General features: G+C 36.0%; 1 pseudogene; it reads right to left on the reverse strand.

The window, feature by feature from the left end:
- Positions 1-2,264: 2,264 nt before the first annotated feature.
- On the reverse strand, positions 2,265-2,383 carry LOC111739596 (annotated as a pseudogene).
- Positions 2,384-16,976: the final 14,593 nt, after the last annotated feature.

A 16,976-nucleotide genomic window follows, 5' to 3' on the forward strand; every position in this document is an offset into this window, starting at 1 on the left:
TCCTCCTCTATCATCTTTGTGACTTCAGTATCCACAAAGTTGATGCCAGCATCCTGGGCTCTCATTACTTGACCAACATTTCTTTCCCTCAGCCACAAACTCTCTTGTTATCACTATAAACCATTCCTTCTCTGACAGCTTGATCATTCATAAACTCTCTGACTACCACCTCCTATCCTTCTAGCTCATTTATACTAGTTCTTCCTTTTAAGAAAACCTTTCCCTACCTCTTTGAGACATCCAACCATTGATTTTGTTACTCATTAACTATCATTCTCTAGTTCACACTTGTCTCCTGATCCTGAATGGTTTCAATATTTCCTCATTATAATAATTTATATATATATGTTGTCTGACTCATTTTATTTTATTATTATTATTTTTTTTAATGCCTACAGCACCTGGTCTTCCTAGATGATCTCCCATCCAAGTGCTAACCAGGCTCGACCCTGTATAATAATTTTTTTTATCACTCTCAATTCACCTGTCCTTTTCTCTATCATGCGTACCTGAAAATCTTCAGACTCTGGGTAAACCAAAATGTTTGAAAAATATTTGTATCCTCTACTCTTGCACTCCAGCAGATGTCCTGGAATGATATCTTCACTATCATCCTGGAGATATCCTTCAGCCTATCTCTCTTGCTGGGTCTCCAGTCTTATTGTCTGAATGCTTCTTGTATACCATTTTGTTATTATATGAATGCAATTTTTCTTTTAGCTTTTTAAGGATATTAATGGTAGTTTGGTTTTTTTGTTTGTTTGTTTTTTAGTTTCATCTACTTGTATAGACTGTTCCCTATTTGTTTTATTCTCTGTGTTTCATAGTAAATACTTTCCTCGAATGTCTGTTGATTCTTGTCTTCAACAGAGGAACACTGAGTGTTTATTGGAAAGCTCTGTAGTGTGAGGAGGGCTTATTGACTGTGGTCTTTCCTCTAGGGTGACCTGATCAAAGCCCTTGTACTGAGAAACAAAATGACTGCTTAGATCTGCAAAGAAGAATCTTTCAATCTCCTTACTGGAGAGTATAAACCTAACTGCCTTTGGAAGAAAAGAGCTGGGAATATGTTTCCAGTACAAGACTGTCCCCAACTGTGCTTGGTGTCCCCTGTTATAGAGATTCTTTCTACTTTACCCTCTCCAGTGAGTGAACCTCTAGGCATCTGCTTGTGTGTAGAAGAGGATCTAGGGGATTGAAAGGTAAATTGACTTTCAGCCAGTCCTCTCCCAACTCCATTTTCTCCCTCAATTCCAGAGACACTTAGCACCACCAGTTCTTGATCCTTCCATTTGCTGGGCAGTGCAAAGTGGATTACTGCTTTGATTTCTTCACTGTTGGTTTTGGATTAACCTTCATCCATTCTGTTGACACTCATTACTAACTGATTTACTTTCCAAATGCCAAAAATTTTGTCATCAAATCTCTCCTACTCTTTCTCCCTACGGATTTATGAATTTTTCTCTATATTTTTGCTGTCATTTTCATGGCATTTTGGAAGGAACCAGAATAAAATGAGGGTCAAATCTGATATTCTTAATGGAAAACCTCCATTCATTTTTCAATGACCTCCTATCTATCTGTCGCTACCAATTTCCAAGTTGCCAAATCCACATCCCTTTTTCTGTCCTCATATATCTAAGCTCCATAGCGTTTGAAACGATTGACTCCAACCTCATTTAAAAATTTTTTGAGGTTCTCTAGTACCCACTAACTTTAGCATCTGCTGACTCCTCCCTGATCAACTCCCACTCTGATATATGTCATCATCTGTTCTACGTTAATTTGTTGGCATTATACTGCAAGAAAAAACTCTCCCTTCTTATTCATTCACTCATGCGTACATTTATTCATGTATTCATTCATTTATTCATTATGTTCTGTTGAATTCCTATTTCATCCAATGGGTTATAATCTTGTTACTATCATTATTTTGATGATTCAATTATCCCAAAATTGGTCATGAGAGCCTCTTCAAGCTAATTCCTGTGAAGTTTTTTAGCATGTCCCCGCCATACTCTGAACATTTCTGTGCTTTCTGATTCGTTTTGTACTTTCCGTGTCCCAGCCTTGGAATCAAGGATTTCTTCATGGAGCCCGGTTGCTTTTTGTGGAGGCATTTAGAAATCAAGATGTGGGTACTCCGTGTGCTCATTGCTGCTAGGGTTAGCATTGCTTCTAGACCCCTTTGGCAGACAGAAATATGCTCTATATAATATCTGTTTACACATCCTTATCACTGTATAAGCTTTTTTTTTTTTTTTTGCCTGCATCACCTGTTCTTCCTAGGTGGTCTCCCATCCAAGTACTAACCAAGCCCGACCCTACTTAGCTTCTGAAATCAGACGAGATCGGGCACGTTCAGGGTGGCATGGCCATAGTGTATAAGCTTTTATATGTAAATATATATGTTATAAAAATAATGTAAAATATATCTTTAAAAGCATGGCTAGATCCTTCACAAATTCAATTCTACCCATAAAAATGCTCCATTTTTTTGAATTTTGTGTTTATTTTCCTTTGTTTTTTAATCGTAATTTTACTATACATGTATAGATTCATATACAGACCTTAAACATTATTGCTGTAGAAGCATATTTATTGAGATGGGAAGACATCCAGGATATATTGAATGATACCAGCATATTCATGGATTTTTTTGTGGAAAACATATTAAATCTGAGAGGGTATATAGTAATGTAACATGGTTAATTCTGGATGGTGGGGTAATGTCTGATAATTTTGACTTTTTTTTTTACTAATTTTTCTCATAGCTTAGTTAAATGGTAAAGACACTTATCTTCATAGAAATCTATAGTTAGAAAAGATTATTTAAAAGGTAGTAGTATTCCTAATACTTTGTTCACTTGCTGTTCACCTCCTAAATATAAAAACAAGAACAATTTCTAGCTGTATTAGAAAAAGCAGGAAGACATAATTGAATCATATTTTTATTTATTTTGTATAATACATATGTGTTTGATTTTAGGGACAAAGGAAGGTGGAAAATATTTTTTGTGACATCTTTATTTCATGTGCATCACTGTGGAAAGGTCTTTTTACCTATACAAATGACACAGTAACTGTAATATGTCCATGAAATTTAATATGCCTGAAGTCAGGAGAATTCATAGAGACACTTTGACAGAAGAGGTTCTCAAAATTCCTCGTTCCTAATAAGTTCAGGATAGTAAGACCACATTTTATACATTATGATGTTTGAATCTTGGTATTTAATTTTAATAAAATTTATACACATTTATAAGTTCGACAAACATTAGATGCGTTATTTAAACCAATAAAGTATAATCTATCCCCTCAAGGAGCTTCCAGTTCAGTGAGGAAGTGGGACAATTGAACACATGATTATAGCTGGGTTAAGAGTCAGGGATAGAGGTTAGCACAGAATGCCAAGGGAGTTAAAGAAGTGACCCCACACACAGAAGTGGGTGTTTGGCTGTGTGAGTATCAGGGAAGTTTTACTAGAGACATGACTATGAGCTATACTTTGAAGGACAACTTAGAGTTAGCAAAGTTGACTATCCTGTAGCTTCCTACCACTAACATGTAGTTTATTTTTTAGATAGGGTTAAAGAAGCGATCTTTCACTTACTCTTAGAGAAAGAAGTGGGTGAACTTAGAAGCAGAGAAGGCAGAGTTTGCCCCTTCTCCTGACCCTATTACTGCCAGATCTGCATCTCCAGACTTACCTCCCAGATGTCCTAGCTTTAGCAGTCCACCTTCTTTTTCTATTTCTCTCCGCTTCCCTATTAATGACTTTTGTGACTCCCTCCCCCTCCACCCCCTAGGGGACTGAAGCCATGCTATAATGGAGAGCCTCTGTCATCTGATTTCTTCTGAGAGATATCCTCTATCCGCAACAATATTGATCTATTTCTTAGACAGATAGGCTTGTGATATCTACTGTGTTGTAAAAAAAATACCTAAATAATGTATTGTCGGAAATAAATCATAAGTAGTAAAACTAAAGAATACCAAAAATCTGAATTAACACAAAATTTAGTAATTAACATAAAAATTGTGACAGTGGTTACCTTGGAATGTGGGAGGGCAGGGATGTGATTGGGAGGGAATACACAAGGACCGTCATTCTATGGTACATTCTGTTAAGGTTGGCGTTCAGGTGTTCATCTTATTATTCTTGAAAATGAAGACTTATATTTCATATAGCCTTCTGTATATATGAATAATGATTTTTAAAAGATTAGGTGAAGAGGCTCATAAGGATGATGAAGAAATGAGAGGGTGTAGAGATGAGCATTCGCATCACAAAGATGGTTTGCTTTGCTTACTATTATTTTATTTTTATTTTCTCTATAATAACCTTGTTATCTCTAATATGTCATAAAGTATTAATGATAAATATTTGTTTACCTGCATAAGAGGCTTTGCTAAGCAAAATGCTTCTTGAATTAGATGTGAAAATTATAATACATTAAAAGGGCCTACCAGATATGAAGGCTGTATAGCCCAAACAATGAGCATTGGATAAATGCAGCATAAAACGATCTGTATTATGTTCCAACCAGAGAGCAAGTGCATTTAATGGAGTTATAAGGGAACCGTAGGAATTGTGTATTTTATATAAAGCAAAGTTCAACGGGAGTTACCACTGTTTTTCAGTTAGGAAAGACATTGGAGGCAGGATTGCTGGAGCCATTGGATAGAAGCAGGAGGGTTTGAACTAGAGGGAAGAAAATGGTTCAGGATTTGAATGATGTGTGGTCCTATTGCTATTTTGACTGTTATGGTGCAGGAACTGCTTGCATGGTGATCTCCCCAGGCCTGCAGTGAGTTGTTCAGGAATGCTCCACTGTGGCTTCCACCTCCTCTATGGCAGTCCTTTCCCTGAACCACAAAACCCAAATGAATGTGTTTTTCTTCTAAATGGGCATGGCTTTGAATATGAAACCAAAATTTTTGGTTTTGAGAAGAGTAAAGGTTTTGATGGCATTTATATTTCTGGTCTTTATTTTTCAAGTGTAGAAATGAAGATAAACTATCCTCCTTCATCTATGCTTACATCTTTCTCTAGTTAACCAAGAGGTGGACACCATGGTGTTCATCGTGTTTATCACCCACTCTTGTCTGCTTGTTACATACTTTTAGATCTGTTTGCCTGCCCCTGGCATTTAAATTCACTTTGTTACGGGAGAAGGGAAGAAGTTACCAAAGGCCTATGAGTCAATGTTCAGGAAAAATAATTTCAGCATTCTCTACCTAACTCTGTTTGCCGCTTTCTTTTTTTTAATGCTCTTGTTCCTTTTCATTGTTCCTCCTCCTCCCCAACATCCCAAGGTCATCTTGTTCTTCTGCCCTCATGTTAGCAAAGGCCTCCACATTTGGAAAGACTCTGATAAATTTCTCCAAGAGAAGACTTGACATAATATATCACTCTTGCCCTATTGTTCATCACAGGAAAATTTTGCCTGCACCATCTGGTGGGTGAAGAACATACATAATTTTAAAGAAAAGTTTTAACCCAAATGAAGAAGTCAGTTTGTTAATTTTTTATACAAATGTTATCCAATCATGGAAGAGGTAAAATGGATTTTTAAATAATCTTTATATAGAAAATATTATAAAATCATCATATGAAGAGAATATACAGCTAAGAAATACAGAAAGTATTATAGAAGCATGCTAGTTAATTAAAAAATCTATTGTTATTTTTATTGATTTTGTGACATTTATGGTATTTGTCAGCTTTTCAAAATTTACTTTTTGAGATTTAAATTGTCATTCCAGGTATTTACCTTTGTACTATATGTTCATACTATTATGTTTTATTTTTATAACAAGAAACTCCCTGTTGTAAAAGCTTTAGCTTCTATGGTACTCAGATCCGCCCTTAGTGCCCAAGAAAATGAACAACTGCAAATAAGAAAGATGAACAATAAATGAAGAAAGTTTATTCCCATATATACATAGGAAGAGGAAATGTGGCTTCTCTTATGCTGTATATACAATGTTTCTAGTTCTGCTTTTTAATCCATATTTTTATGTTTCCTGCCATCATATAGAACCATTTTTCCAAATTGTCAAGTTTATGTTACACTTAATCTTTTCAGGGCATCAGCCAACCTCCCAATTCAAAACTGTGCTTTCTGATTGTTGGAAACCTGCCCAGTGAGCATTGCCCTTGTGCACCCACTTGGTATAGTGCTTCCATGAACTGATGTTTAATAAATATTTAATTGGATGTGTTCAGCTAAATTAGGTCAGCAGCTAAGGTGGGAGGGGAATTGCAGTTTTTTAATACTGGAGCAGCTTTGGACGTCGAAAAGTATTAGAAAGCAAAGAGCCTGACAGGGAGGACAATAGTTACTGCCCTCTTTTTGTCAGGGAACTCCAAACTCTGCTCCAATTCCTGAGGAGACGTTCCAGTCGATAGCAGCTTGAGTCTATAGCTGATCTGAAAGCCTGGGGACAGAGGCATTATAACCTCCAACCTGTGAACTTCAAAAAATTGGAAACTCATGCCAGTAGCAGAGTGGACCCTAATCACTGTGGAACGTTGAAGGATGTAGTTGTGAATGGACAACGTTTCGGCAATGTACACTCAGATGATTCAGGAAGAGAAAATGAGAGATAAAGCAAAAATGGTACAATTTAACATTTGGAGGATCTGGGTGAAAGGTATATGGAAATTTTCTGTACCCGCTCTTGAAATTTGTATATAAATTTGAAATTATGCAAAAATAAAAAGTTAAAGGAAAACTACAACAAATAAAAACAGAACAAAACAATAAAATAACTGTGGATCTCCATTTCGACCCTATTTTTTTTTCCTTAGTATAATGAAAACACTGTAAAACAAACAATTTAAATAAAGGATTAGGTCCTTCTCTCCTTAACTGCAATATTTACTGAAAGCTGGGCACTTTTGAGGTTTTGTTTTTTTTTTAATAACATATTATTTGAAATGCTGCCCATTTAAGGAAATATGGACTTTCTGTGAATTAAAGGAATTTGAGTCTTTTAGGACTTATGAGACAATTTCACATTACAAACAATATAGATAATACAAGAAGCAGTATCCCTCAAGTTTTTTTGAAAATAGGGATAAAGTTAAGGGCCCTGGCATTCCTGTCAATAGCTTGACTTTATTGTTATTATTGTTCTTCACTTTTTTATATTGCCTAAAAACAAGGTAGGTTCCATTGACGTGGTGAAAGGATTATGAATCAGATCACCCTCTCCTCTTAAATTTAGCTGAGAATGTCACACTGTGCTAGAGGAATGAGTCTGTTTGCTGAGTAGAGGAGAACTTTGATTGGGGTAGGGCTGGCCACCTGTGGTATAGCTATGAAGAGACTGCAGGCCAGAGGAGAGGAGTGCAGAAAAAACAACAAAAGATGCAAAAACACTTTCCTTATGGTAGTCCCTACATTTAGACAAGAAGAAGAAACTCGCTTTCCTTCTTTTCTCATCTCTTGGTGACTTGTTCATTGCTTCTCCCCATGACCTTTTACTTTCAGAACTTAAGATAGGTCTATTTGAACTGTTCTTCCACTATGTTTAATATGTTGCACAAATATAAAAACGTATTAACCATCTTCACCATTTACTTAAAAGATATTTCTGTGGTTCTAAGTAACAAATTTAGCAGTTACTTTAGAAAGAGACTGTAAACTAAGAAATGCATTATGCATTTTTACTTTTGGATCAAAACAAACTCCAGCTTTTCACATACTCAATTTGGTACAGCTATAGAAGAGAAAACCTAATCTTGGCGGGAAATCGAGATTCTTGTTTCATGTCCCAGAAACAACACCATTCAACTGTGTCCCCAGCAAATCTTTGCCTTCCCAGTGCATGAGACAATAGATTTTTAGAAGCTCATTCTCAGTTTGGAAAAAAAGTTCCTATTAAATAATTTAACATCATTTCTATCCCAGCAGTCGAGCCAACTGTGTTCTATCCTTTACATTCAACTTTGAGGGGTTTCAGTCTAAGTGGAGGTCTGTAGCGAATTCCAGATTCTGTATTCTCAAATAATATCTCCTTATCTCACTAGGTTTGGGAAACAATGCCAATGGAAAGGGGAAATTGGAAAGACTCCCAAATGGTACTGAATCTGCAAGTCACTCATGCAGTGAAATAGATTCGCTAACTAGAATTCAAATAAATGATGAGCCTTATTTTGTTTTCCCTACTGTCCTTTCTTTTGGTAATCTTTTTTCCTAATTTCTCTCCCTCCCACGCACCCACAACAAAGTTGTGGGCGAAGCAAATATTTAAAGAGAGGAAAAGCAGCTAACAGGGATTGGTCATCTATTGTAGGAAATGTGGTGTTAGATACAGCATTGTTTTTAATTCTCAAAACACATCTATAAGATCCATTATCATCCCCATTTTTCTAATGATGGGAGAGAGGCTCAAATATGTTCCACATCTTATCCAAGTTTCTCCCTACGGTGAGTGGCAGAGTTAGAATTTGAATTTATATGTATGTGAATCTCTCTACATAAGTGCCACTAAAATGCTGTTTTCTGGGGAGCAATATGCATTCGGATTTCATCTTTTCTATCTGTGGTAGGCAAGAAGTTTCCTTCTTCCTTTGACCTATCTTCCTTCAACCTGTGCTGCTTCCTGAGGAGCAAAGGCTCTGGAAATTGAACCTCAGTTCTAATTTACTATGTGACAGGCACTGTATCAGCATTTGTCATACAACCATAACAGGCAATGTCTTGGCTTCATGGAATTTACATTTTTATAGGGAAGAAATAATCAACAAAAATATGAGAACTATCAGATAATGAGTATCATGAAAAATATAAAACAAACTAACAGGATAATGCAATAAAAAATAACTGAGTGCCACGGATTGGATGGTCAAGCAAGAATTCTCAGAGATCTAAGTGGCAAGAAGGAGGCAGCTGTTCGTTCAGCCATCTCTGCAAACTTCTTTGGAGCTGGGAGGTTGATCTCTCCTCGCATTTCCTGTTGAAGTCCTAAGTTTGATTGTTATGAAGCAAGGGATGCTCTATGGAACTGATGACCTGGAGTATACAAATAAGTCTATGAAAAGGGGAAAGATGCTGGCTAGTTCCTGAAAAGTGTACCAAATTTCTGGATACTTACATTAATTTCAAAGGCTCTGTTCTCTATAATAAGAAAAAAAAAAAAAACAAAAAAACCAAATAACCATGTCTTAAATAAGTAAAGGATTTGAATAGATGTTTCTCCAAAGAAGGTATACAAATGGTTAATAAAGCACAAGAAAAGATCTTTAACATCATTATTCATTAGGGAAATGCAAATCAAAACCACAATGAGATACTATTGCACGCCTGCTAAGATGGCTATAATTAAAATAAAAAGGAAAATAACAAGCATTGGCAAGGACATAGAGAAATTAGAATTCTTATATATTGCTCGTGGGAATGTAAAATGGTATCATCACTGAAAGAGTGGGAAACAGTTTGGCAGTACCTCAAAAAGTTATACATATAATCCAAAAATTCTACTAATTATATACCAAACAGAATTGAAAACATATTTTCACACACACACACACAAACTGGTGCATAAATGTTTACAGAGCCATTATTATTCTTATTAACAAAAAAGTCAAACAATCCAAATATCTATCAACTGATAAATGGATTAAAAAACATGGTATATCCATACAATGGAACATTATTCAACCATAAAAAGAAATGAGATTTTGATATATTCTATAACATGGATGAACCTTGAAAACATTGGGCTTAGTAAAAGAAACCAGTCCCAAAACATCACTTACAAGATGACTTCATTTACATGAAATAAGGAAATCCATAGGGGAAAAAAATGCTTTAGTTTCCTCATCTGTATAATATGTATAATTATTATGCATGGCTTTTTTAAAGAAATAAATGAGACTGACATAAAGTCCTGGTCATATTAGTCAACACTCAGTAAACATTATCAGCCTCTTCATCATACAGAGGAGAAATGTTAGGCAAAACAAAACAAAAACAAATAAACAAACAAAACCTTGTTGCACATCTTTTCTAAGCAATACAATTAACTAGCATAAAATCTGGGACTAGTACTGATGATCTGCAGCTAGAATCTGGTTCTTTTGCAGAGTCACAGTAACGTGACTGATATATTGTTTTGAAGCAGGAACATCTTGCGCCTTTTAGGGGCAAAAGATCATTACTTATAATGACCCAAGTCATCATCCCTCCTTTTCCTCCTCTTTCGTCAGCTGCATAATTAAATTTACAAGAGGTGGTTAGTGCAAGCCAAGGCATATCTTCTGCAGCAATCTCAATAATACACTTTAGAGCAGATAATAAACATGCTACAGCGAATGAAAGGGAGATGCTGAGGATGGTCCTCCCTGGCCAGCTGGATGAGTTACAACTCCCTGGGCTTAAACATAGTTCTCGAACCGTGCTGTTCAATACAATAGTTCTGGCCAGGTATAGCTATTTAAATGAAAGTTAAAGTGAAATAAATTTAAATAAATTTTAAAATTTAGTTACTCAGTCGTACTGGCCATACTTCAAGTGCTGAGTAGCCACGTGGTCAGTGGCTACTGTATTGAACAAACAGTACAGATAAGGAGCATTTTCTTCGTGACAGAAAGTTCTATTGGGCAGTGTTGTTTTAGAAAGCTTATTTGTTTCTTTGGATTTTGAAATAAGCAAATCCTTAGGAAAAAAATTGGTTAATGGTTTTCAGGGGCTGGTTTGGAGAAGGGAGAAAGAAAAGCATATTCACGGTTAAAGGCTTTCTTTTGGGAGTAATAAAAATGTTTTGGAATTAGTGGTGATGATTGCACAACTCTGTGAATACACTTAAAACGACTTCAAGACGGTGAATTTTATAGTATGTAAATCATATCTTGATAAGAAATGTGTTTAAGGAGACTGTTCCTCTACTGAGATGTAGATATTGAGGTTGTCACCTATAAATCAAATAACTGAGAAGATTTCATTGTCGAACAAGGAAGATATCTATCTACACTAACAAAACTAGTAATTAAAGTTCATTGGTTATTTACTTTTAAAAAGCCACTGAAACAGGTTAAACATAATTTATAAAGAAGTAGAACTTGAAAATCCAGGCACTTAACTTGGATTAAATATCTTTAGTCATCCATTCCTGCCTAAGTATTACTTACAGAGTATCGACAAGCTTCAGAGATAATCAGATCACACAGTGAGGAATAAATAGACTGACTGTGGGTTCTTTATCATGATCTCTAAAGAGTAGCTGTACTGACACCATAAGAGCTCAAGGCTCAGTGCTTATCTGCTTCTGAATAGCTCTGGACTTGACCTTGAATGACCTTTACCATTCAAGAATGTACAGAATTAATAAAGAGGTAAATGTACGTGCCAACGTAGTAAAACAGAAATTACAGGACTTATTCATACGGAAAGAAGGTGTTGACTAGTTGCTTATCCACAAGAGTAAGGATATAGGTGTAATAGGATGATATGAGAAAGGTTGGATTAGATGGAGGAAGAAAGTTATAGGATAAAGATAGAAGCAAACGAGATTTTACTTTTGTCCTGGACTTTCCCTTGAGTGAAGTCAGATAGTTCACTTTTCACTCCCTGTGTTCAAGGTTCCTTTTTGATATTGGAAATATTTGAAGTTGATTTCTACTGAGAGCATTTTATTTGGATTAACCCTGTATTTCATGGATCACTGTATTGGTTTCATATTATTGCTGTAACAAATTATCACAAATTTAGTGGCTTAAAACACATAAATTTATCATTTTACAGCTCTAGAGGTTAGAAGTCTAAAATCAAGATGTCGTAGATCAGCACTCCTTCTGGAGTTTCCAGGAGATAACCTGAGAATCTGTTTCTTTGTCCTTTCCAGCTTCTGGAGGCCTCTGTATTCCTTGGCTCATGGCTGCCTCCTCCATCTTCAAAGTGCATCACTCCAACTGCTGGTCCCAGTATCACATCTCCTGTTTTTGACTGTGATCCTCTTGCTTCCCTCTTCTAAGGACCTTGTAATTACACCGGTCTTCCTGGATAACCAGGATAAGCTTCTTATCTCAAGATCCTTAGCTTAATCACACCTGTAAAGTCCCTTTTGTCATTTACTAACTTATTCACAGATTCTGAAGATTACAATGTGGATATATTTGGGGGACCATTATATAGCCTTCTGTAATTACCTATTAACAGATTTGCTGAAATCCTTAAAATATACAGATTTCATATGGATCCCATCTTAGACCTCCAGGAGTAGCAAGGTTTAGGAATATACATTTTAGACAAGCTTCTCCAAGTTTGAGAATCACTGCTGTGAGAAAAGCATGTCACTCAAGATTCTTGAGGATGAGTAGAGGAGTAAAATTAGTAAAGCGGTATTTTAAGTAAATTGTGAGATCTTTAAAATCATCTGAGAGTTAAGCCGTGCTGAGGGCTACTGAAGTTTTGGTTTACAATTGCTTTATTTTTCTGGCATAGAATGTAAATTAAAAAAAAAAAAGAAAAAGAAAAAAGAAAAACAAAAGGCAGTTGATATAGGTGTGAGTATAGGCTAGCCTAATTATCTAGTCTATGAACCACCGTTGTTATTAAACTCCTTTGCTTTTGGGGGAGATTCTACTTCAGAATACCTGAAGGCAAGCCTAACCCTGTTGCAGTCTGAATATGGACACGCTCTGCTACAGCACCCATGCACTTGAAATGAAATTCAAAATGAAGTTGGCAAGTTTTTCCTTCTCCTGTCAGATAATTGTCCTCTTTTTACTACTTTCCGTCCAGTTTCACATGTGAAAGCGGCTTCTGAGCCCTAAGGTTCATGAAGGAAAAATTCCTCTTGCTTCAGGGTTAGGCAGTCCTCAGGAGACACTCGTTTGGGTAACATGGCTTCCTCACCTAAGCTTGGCAGTTTCTCTCAGCATGTGCCCACAGAACAAAACACATCAGCCAGGATGGATGATAAGGGGGTTGCTCCAGGAGGCAGTTTCATGAAGCTCTAGCAGGTGGCTCAACAGAGCCAGGTTTCTGCAACTTCCACATCTGGTACATCAGTTCTCAGCCCCATCTACACATTGGAATCAAGTGAGGGTCTTCAGCTATCTTTTCCTAGGGATTCTGCTTTAATTGGTTTGAGAAGGATCTCTGCTATCAGCATTGTTTAAAACTTTCCAAATAATTCTAGTGTAAAGCTTGAGTTGAAAGCCACTAAATTAAGGCATTTTAGATGAGTCCAGCTTAGTAAGTATCTAATAGTTACAGTCATTATATTTTTTTAAAATGGAGTACAGTTACATACTCTGTTTTTGGTTATATGCAAAGCTCATTCAATATGTTTAAATACATGGAACTCACAGTAATGATGATTAAGGGTTGGAAGGAGTTTTAGAAACATTCTAATGAGATCTAGCAGAAGGAACTTGGACTTTGGAGACAGACAGACTTAAGTTTAAATGACTTTTGGTTCTTTCGATTACTACCTGTGTAGTCTTTTCTAAACCCTCCAAGGCTTTAGTTTCCTCATCTGTATAATGTGTATAATTATTATGTGTGGCTTTTTTAAAGAAATAAATGAGACTTACATAAAGTCCTGGTCATATTAGTCAACACTCAGTAAATATTATCAGCCTCCTCATCATACAGAAGAGAAATGTTAGGCAAAACAAAATAAAACAAAGAAACAAACAAACAAAACCCTGTTGCATGTCTTCCCTAAGCAAAACTAGCATAAAATCTGGGACTAGCACTGATGATCTGCAGCTAGAATCTGGTTCTTTTGCAGAGTCACAGTAACGTGACTGATATATTGTTTTGAAGCAGGAACATCTTGCGCCTTTTAGGGGCAGAAGATCATTACTTATAATGACCCAAGTCATCATGCCTCCTTTTCTTCCTCTTTCGTCAGCTGCATAATTAAATTTAAAGAGATAGTTAGTGCAAGCCAAGGCATACCTTCTGCAGCAATCACAATAATACACTTTAGAGCAGATAATAAACATGCTACAGCGAATGAGAGGGAGATGCTGAGGATGGTCTTCCCTGGCCAGCTGGATGAGGTACAACTCCCTGGGCTTAAACATGGTTCTTGAACCATGCTGTTCAATACAATAGTTCTGTCCAGGTACAGCTATTTAAATGAAGTTAAAATGAACTAAATTTAAATAAATTTTAAAATTTAGTTACTCAGTTGTACTGGCAATACTTCAAGTGCTGAGTAGCCAAGTATGTTTGTATTGAACAAACAGCACAGATAAGGAGCATTTTCTTCATGACAGAAAGTTCTATTGGGCAGTGTTTTTTTAGAAAGCTTATTTGTTTTTTGGACTTTCCATTATATCTAAATTTGCAAATTGATTTTTTTTTTATTAATAACTGTTAATTATACACCTATAAAAGAGAGAAATGGGTGGAGTGTTATATGAACACAAACTGAGAGGAAAAGTTTAGGAAAATAGAGAAAATAGATTTTGTTTGAATTGACATCTGTGAATTGACTGTTCAAGCAAGAATAAACTGTCCCCTAGGTTAGTAAGTAGAAACACTCTGGTAAAGAGTTCATTATGCTCGTATCTGAAAGGCTGTGCATGGTACACTGTCTGATACAAAGGCCTGGCAGGCAGTGTGCCTCCTGAGCTCCCAGTGGGTTCCCTCTGGCAGCTGTCACCATAGTAACACTCAGGACTGAGGCGGGAGCCCTAAAATCAGCTGCTCTCACACGACCATTGCCCCTACACTTCACACCCTTCCTGAATGTCCCTAACCAGTGTCTAATCGATCACTGTGAAATCCCCAGAGAGCTCAATTTAAGCAGAATTTATTGTAGTGAACTTGGAAAGAAGTTCAGACATAAAACCTAATCAGCAAATATGTTTGGCCCTTTTCTATTAAAAAAAACAAACAAACAAAATATAAATTTCACTGTATCCTGTTGCTGTATTTGATTCTCAGCTGAGAAGCATTGTCGCCTTTCCCTGCATAAAGATAGTTACTCATTCCATGTGAGTGTGGTAGTCACTGGTGCTGTTCCTTAATGTTTCTGTTCTTTTTCCAAGCCCCTTGTAGAATAGCATTACCCAAACCCTTTTTTTTTCTATGAATGATTAAAGTATCTTTGTTGGGAATCAAGATAATAGGAAGTAAAATGCAGTTCTATTTTTGTCCATACAATTTATTTTGGCCTACACAATGGTAGTGGAAGTGACACGAGTTAGTTCCGGCTAGAAACCTTTAAGGATCAGTGCAGGATTAGCCACATTATCTCCTCTGTCTGCATTGTTTCAGATGGTGGAGGCTCCATTTGAGTGAGGACAACTTGGAGCAGAGTGCCTCCTCACTCATTAAGACCAATCTGAACTGAAGCTCTTAAACCAATGAGATTTAGAGGCTTGTCTGCCTCTAAACATAAACAAAACATAATTTAGAATCTCTTGACTAACACAATGAACATACTAAAATAAAAATAAAACTGAAAAAATTAAAAATCTGATGTGAATGAACAATTTCAATGTGAACTGTTAATTTTAAGAGTATCCTATCTATTGCAGGATCAACTTAAACAAAAAATCAGTTCAATTGTGTGATTTTTTTTCGCCCCATGCCAATATCATTTATCTTTCAGGCAAGATTTGTTCATCTTGGTTTAGGTTAAAGCAAAACATTAGCCCATACTAGTGATGGAATCAGTCTCCTCAGACTTCTTGATGACAAAATGCACATAAAAATATTTAATGATACCTATATATAAATATTAAAAAATTTTTCAAATAAAATATTTCAGTCTTTATATTTAAATAGTCACAATACATAGCTTGTAGGTGAGGTGGGTGACATACTTAGTACATTTTTTGACATTTTAAAGATTATTTAGGGGGAATCCTAGGGAACAATTTGAAAGACATCTATTTTATTTGTATTATTTTAGATACAATGATTTAACTTTACTAGTTCATTCTTGTTTCAGAATAGTTGTTTCTGAATGTCTTATGAAAGTTACAAAGTACCAAATAGATGTTTAAAGTATTACTATTTGCCACAATTAAAGGCATATTCCAAACAATAAAGGAAAAAAATTAAAATTGCTTTAAACAATGACTGCCTTTTTGTTGTAAGCATGTAGTCTCCCGCCTAATGCAGCTCATTTAGATATATCAGTATATCAGTCCTGGTTTGTGTGCGTGTGTGTGTGTGTGTGTGTGTGTGTGTGTGTGTGCACCTTATCCATTACCTTGAATAGTTTTTAAAATTAGATTTGATATAAAAGTTTAAAAAATTAAAAAATTTAAAGCAGTCATATTATTTTATAATCACAAATCCTTACATCGGACTCTTTATCCACTGAAGATAATAAAATATAAAAATCATAAAATAATTCTGGTGGATTTTATAAATGCAAGGGTTGAAAATTCCCTTCTTTTACTTTGATATTCAGAAAATAAAATCACTTCATATTTTTTTTTTTTTTTTTTAATGCAAGAAACATAGAATATCTTCCCACTTCTCTTTGGGGTCTAGGACATTCTGCCAGTTGGCCAGTAAGGGGAGCCATCACAAAATAATTACAGACACATTTACATGACAATCTTTTCTCACAGAACTAAGATTTGTGAGGGTTTGTTTTTCTGATGTACATCTTGTTCCTCACTGAGCAAGTCATCACTGACCATGCTTTGCGTGTACACACCCAGGCTGTCATAGCAGGAAGCCACTAGATAGTAAATGCCGTGCAAAAGCTCTGATGCTGTGCTGTTTCTTTGGAATTTCTTTCCTCAAGTCCCATGCTGTTAGAAAAAGCTTCTATTACATAGGATCCAGGCCAGAGGCTCTGATCAGAGTTCTGCTGCTGCTTTAATGTCTACCCCTACTTGAGTCTCTTTATTAACTCCTCTCACATCTCCAATAATAAATGTAAATTACATGTTTCTTTCAAGTCCACCTACCCACTTCTTTCAGGGAAAACCATTTGTTCTCATGCACCTGGAGCTAATTCTCACTTCTTGCATCTTATCC

This window comes from Pteropus vampyrus, unplaced genomic scaffold (assembly GCF_000151845.1).
Source record: "Pteropus vampyrus isolate Shadow unplaced genomic scaffold, Pvam_2.0 Scaffold2, whole genome shotgun sequence".
Taxonomy (NCBI): domain Eukaryota; kingdom Metazoa; phylum Chordata; class Mammalia; order Chiroptera; family Pteropodidae; genus Pteropus; species Pteropus vampyrus.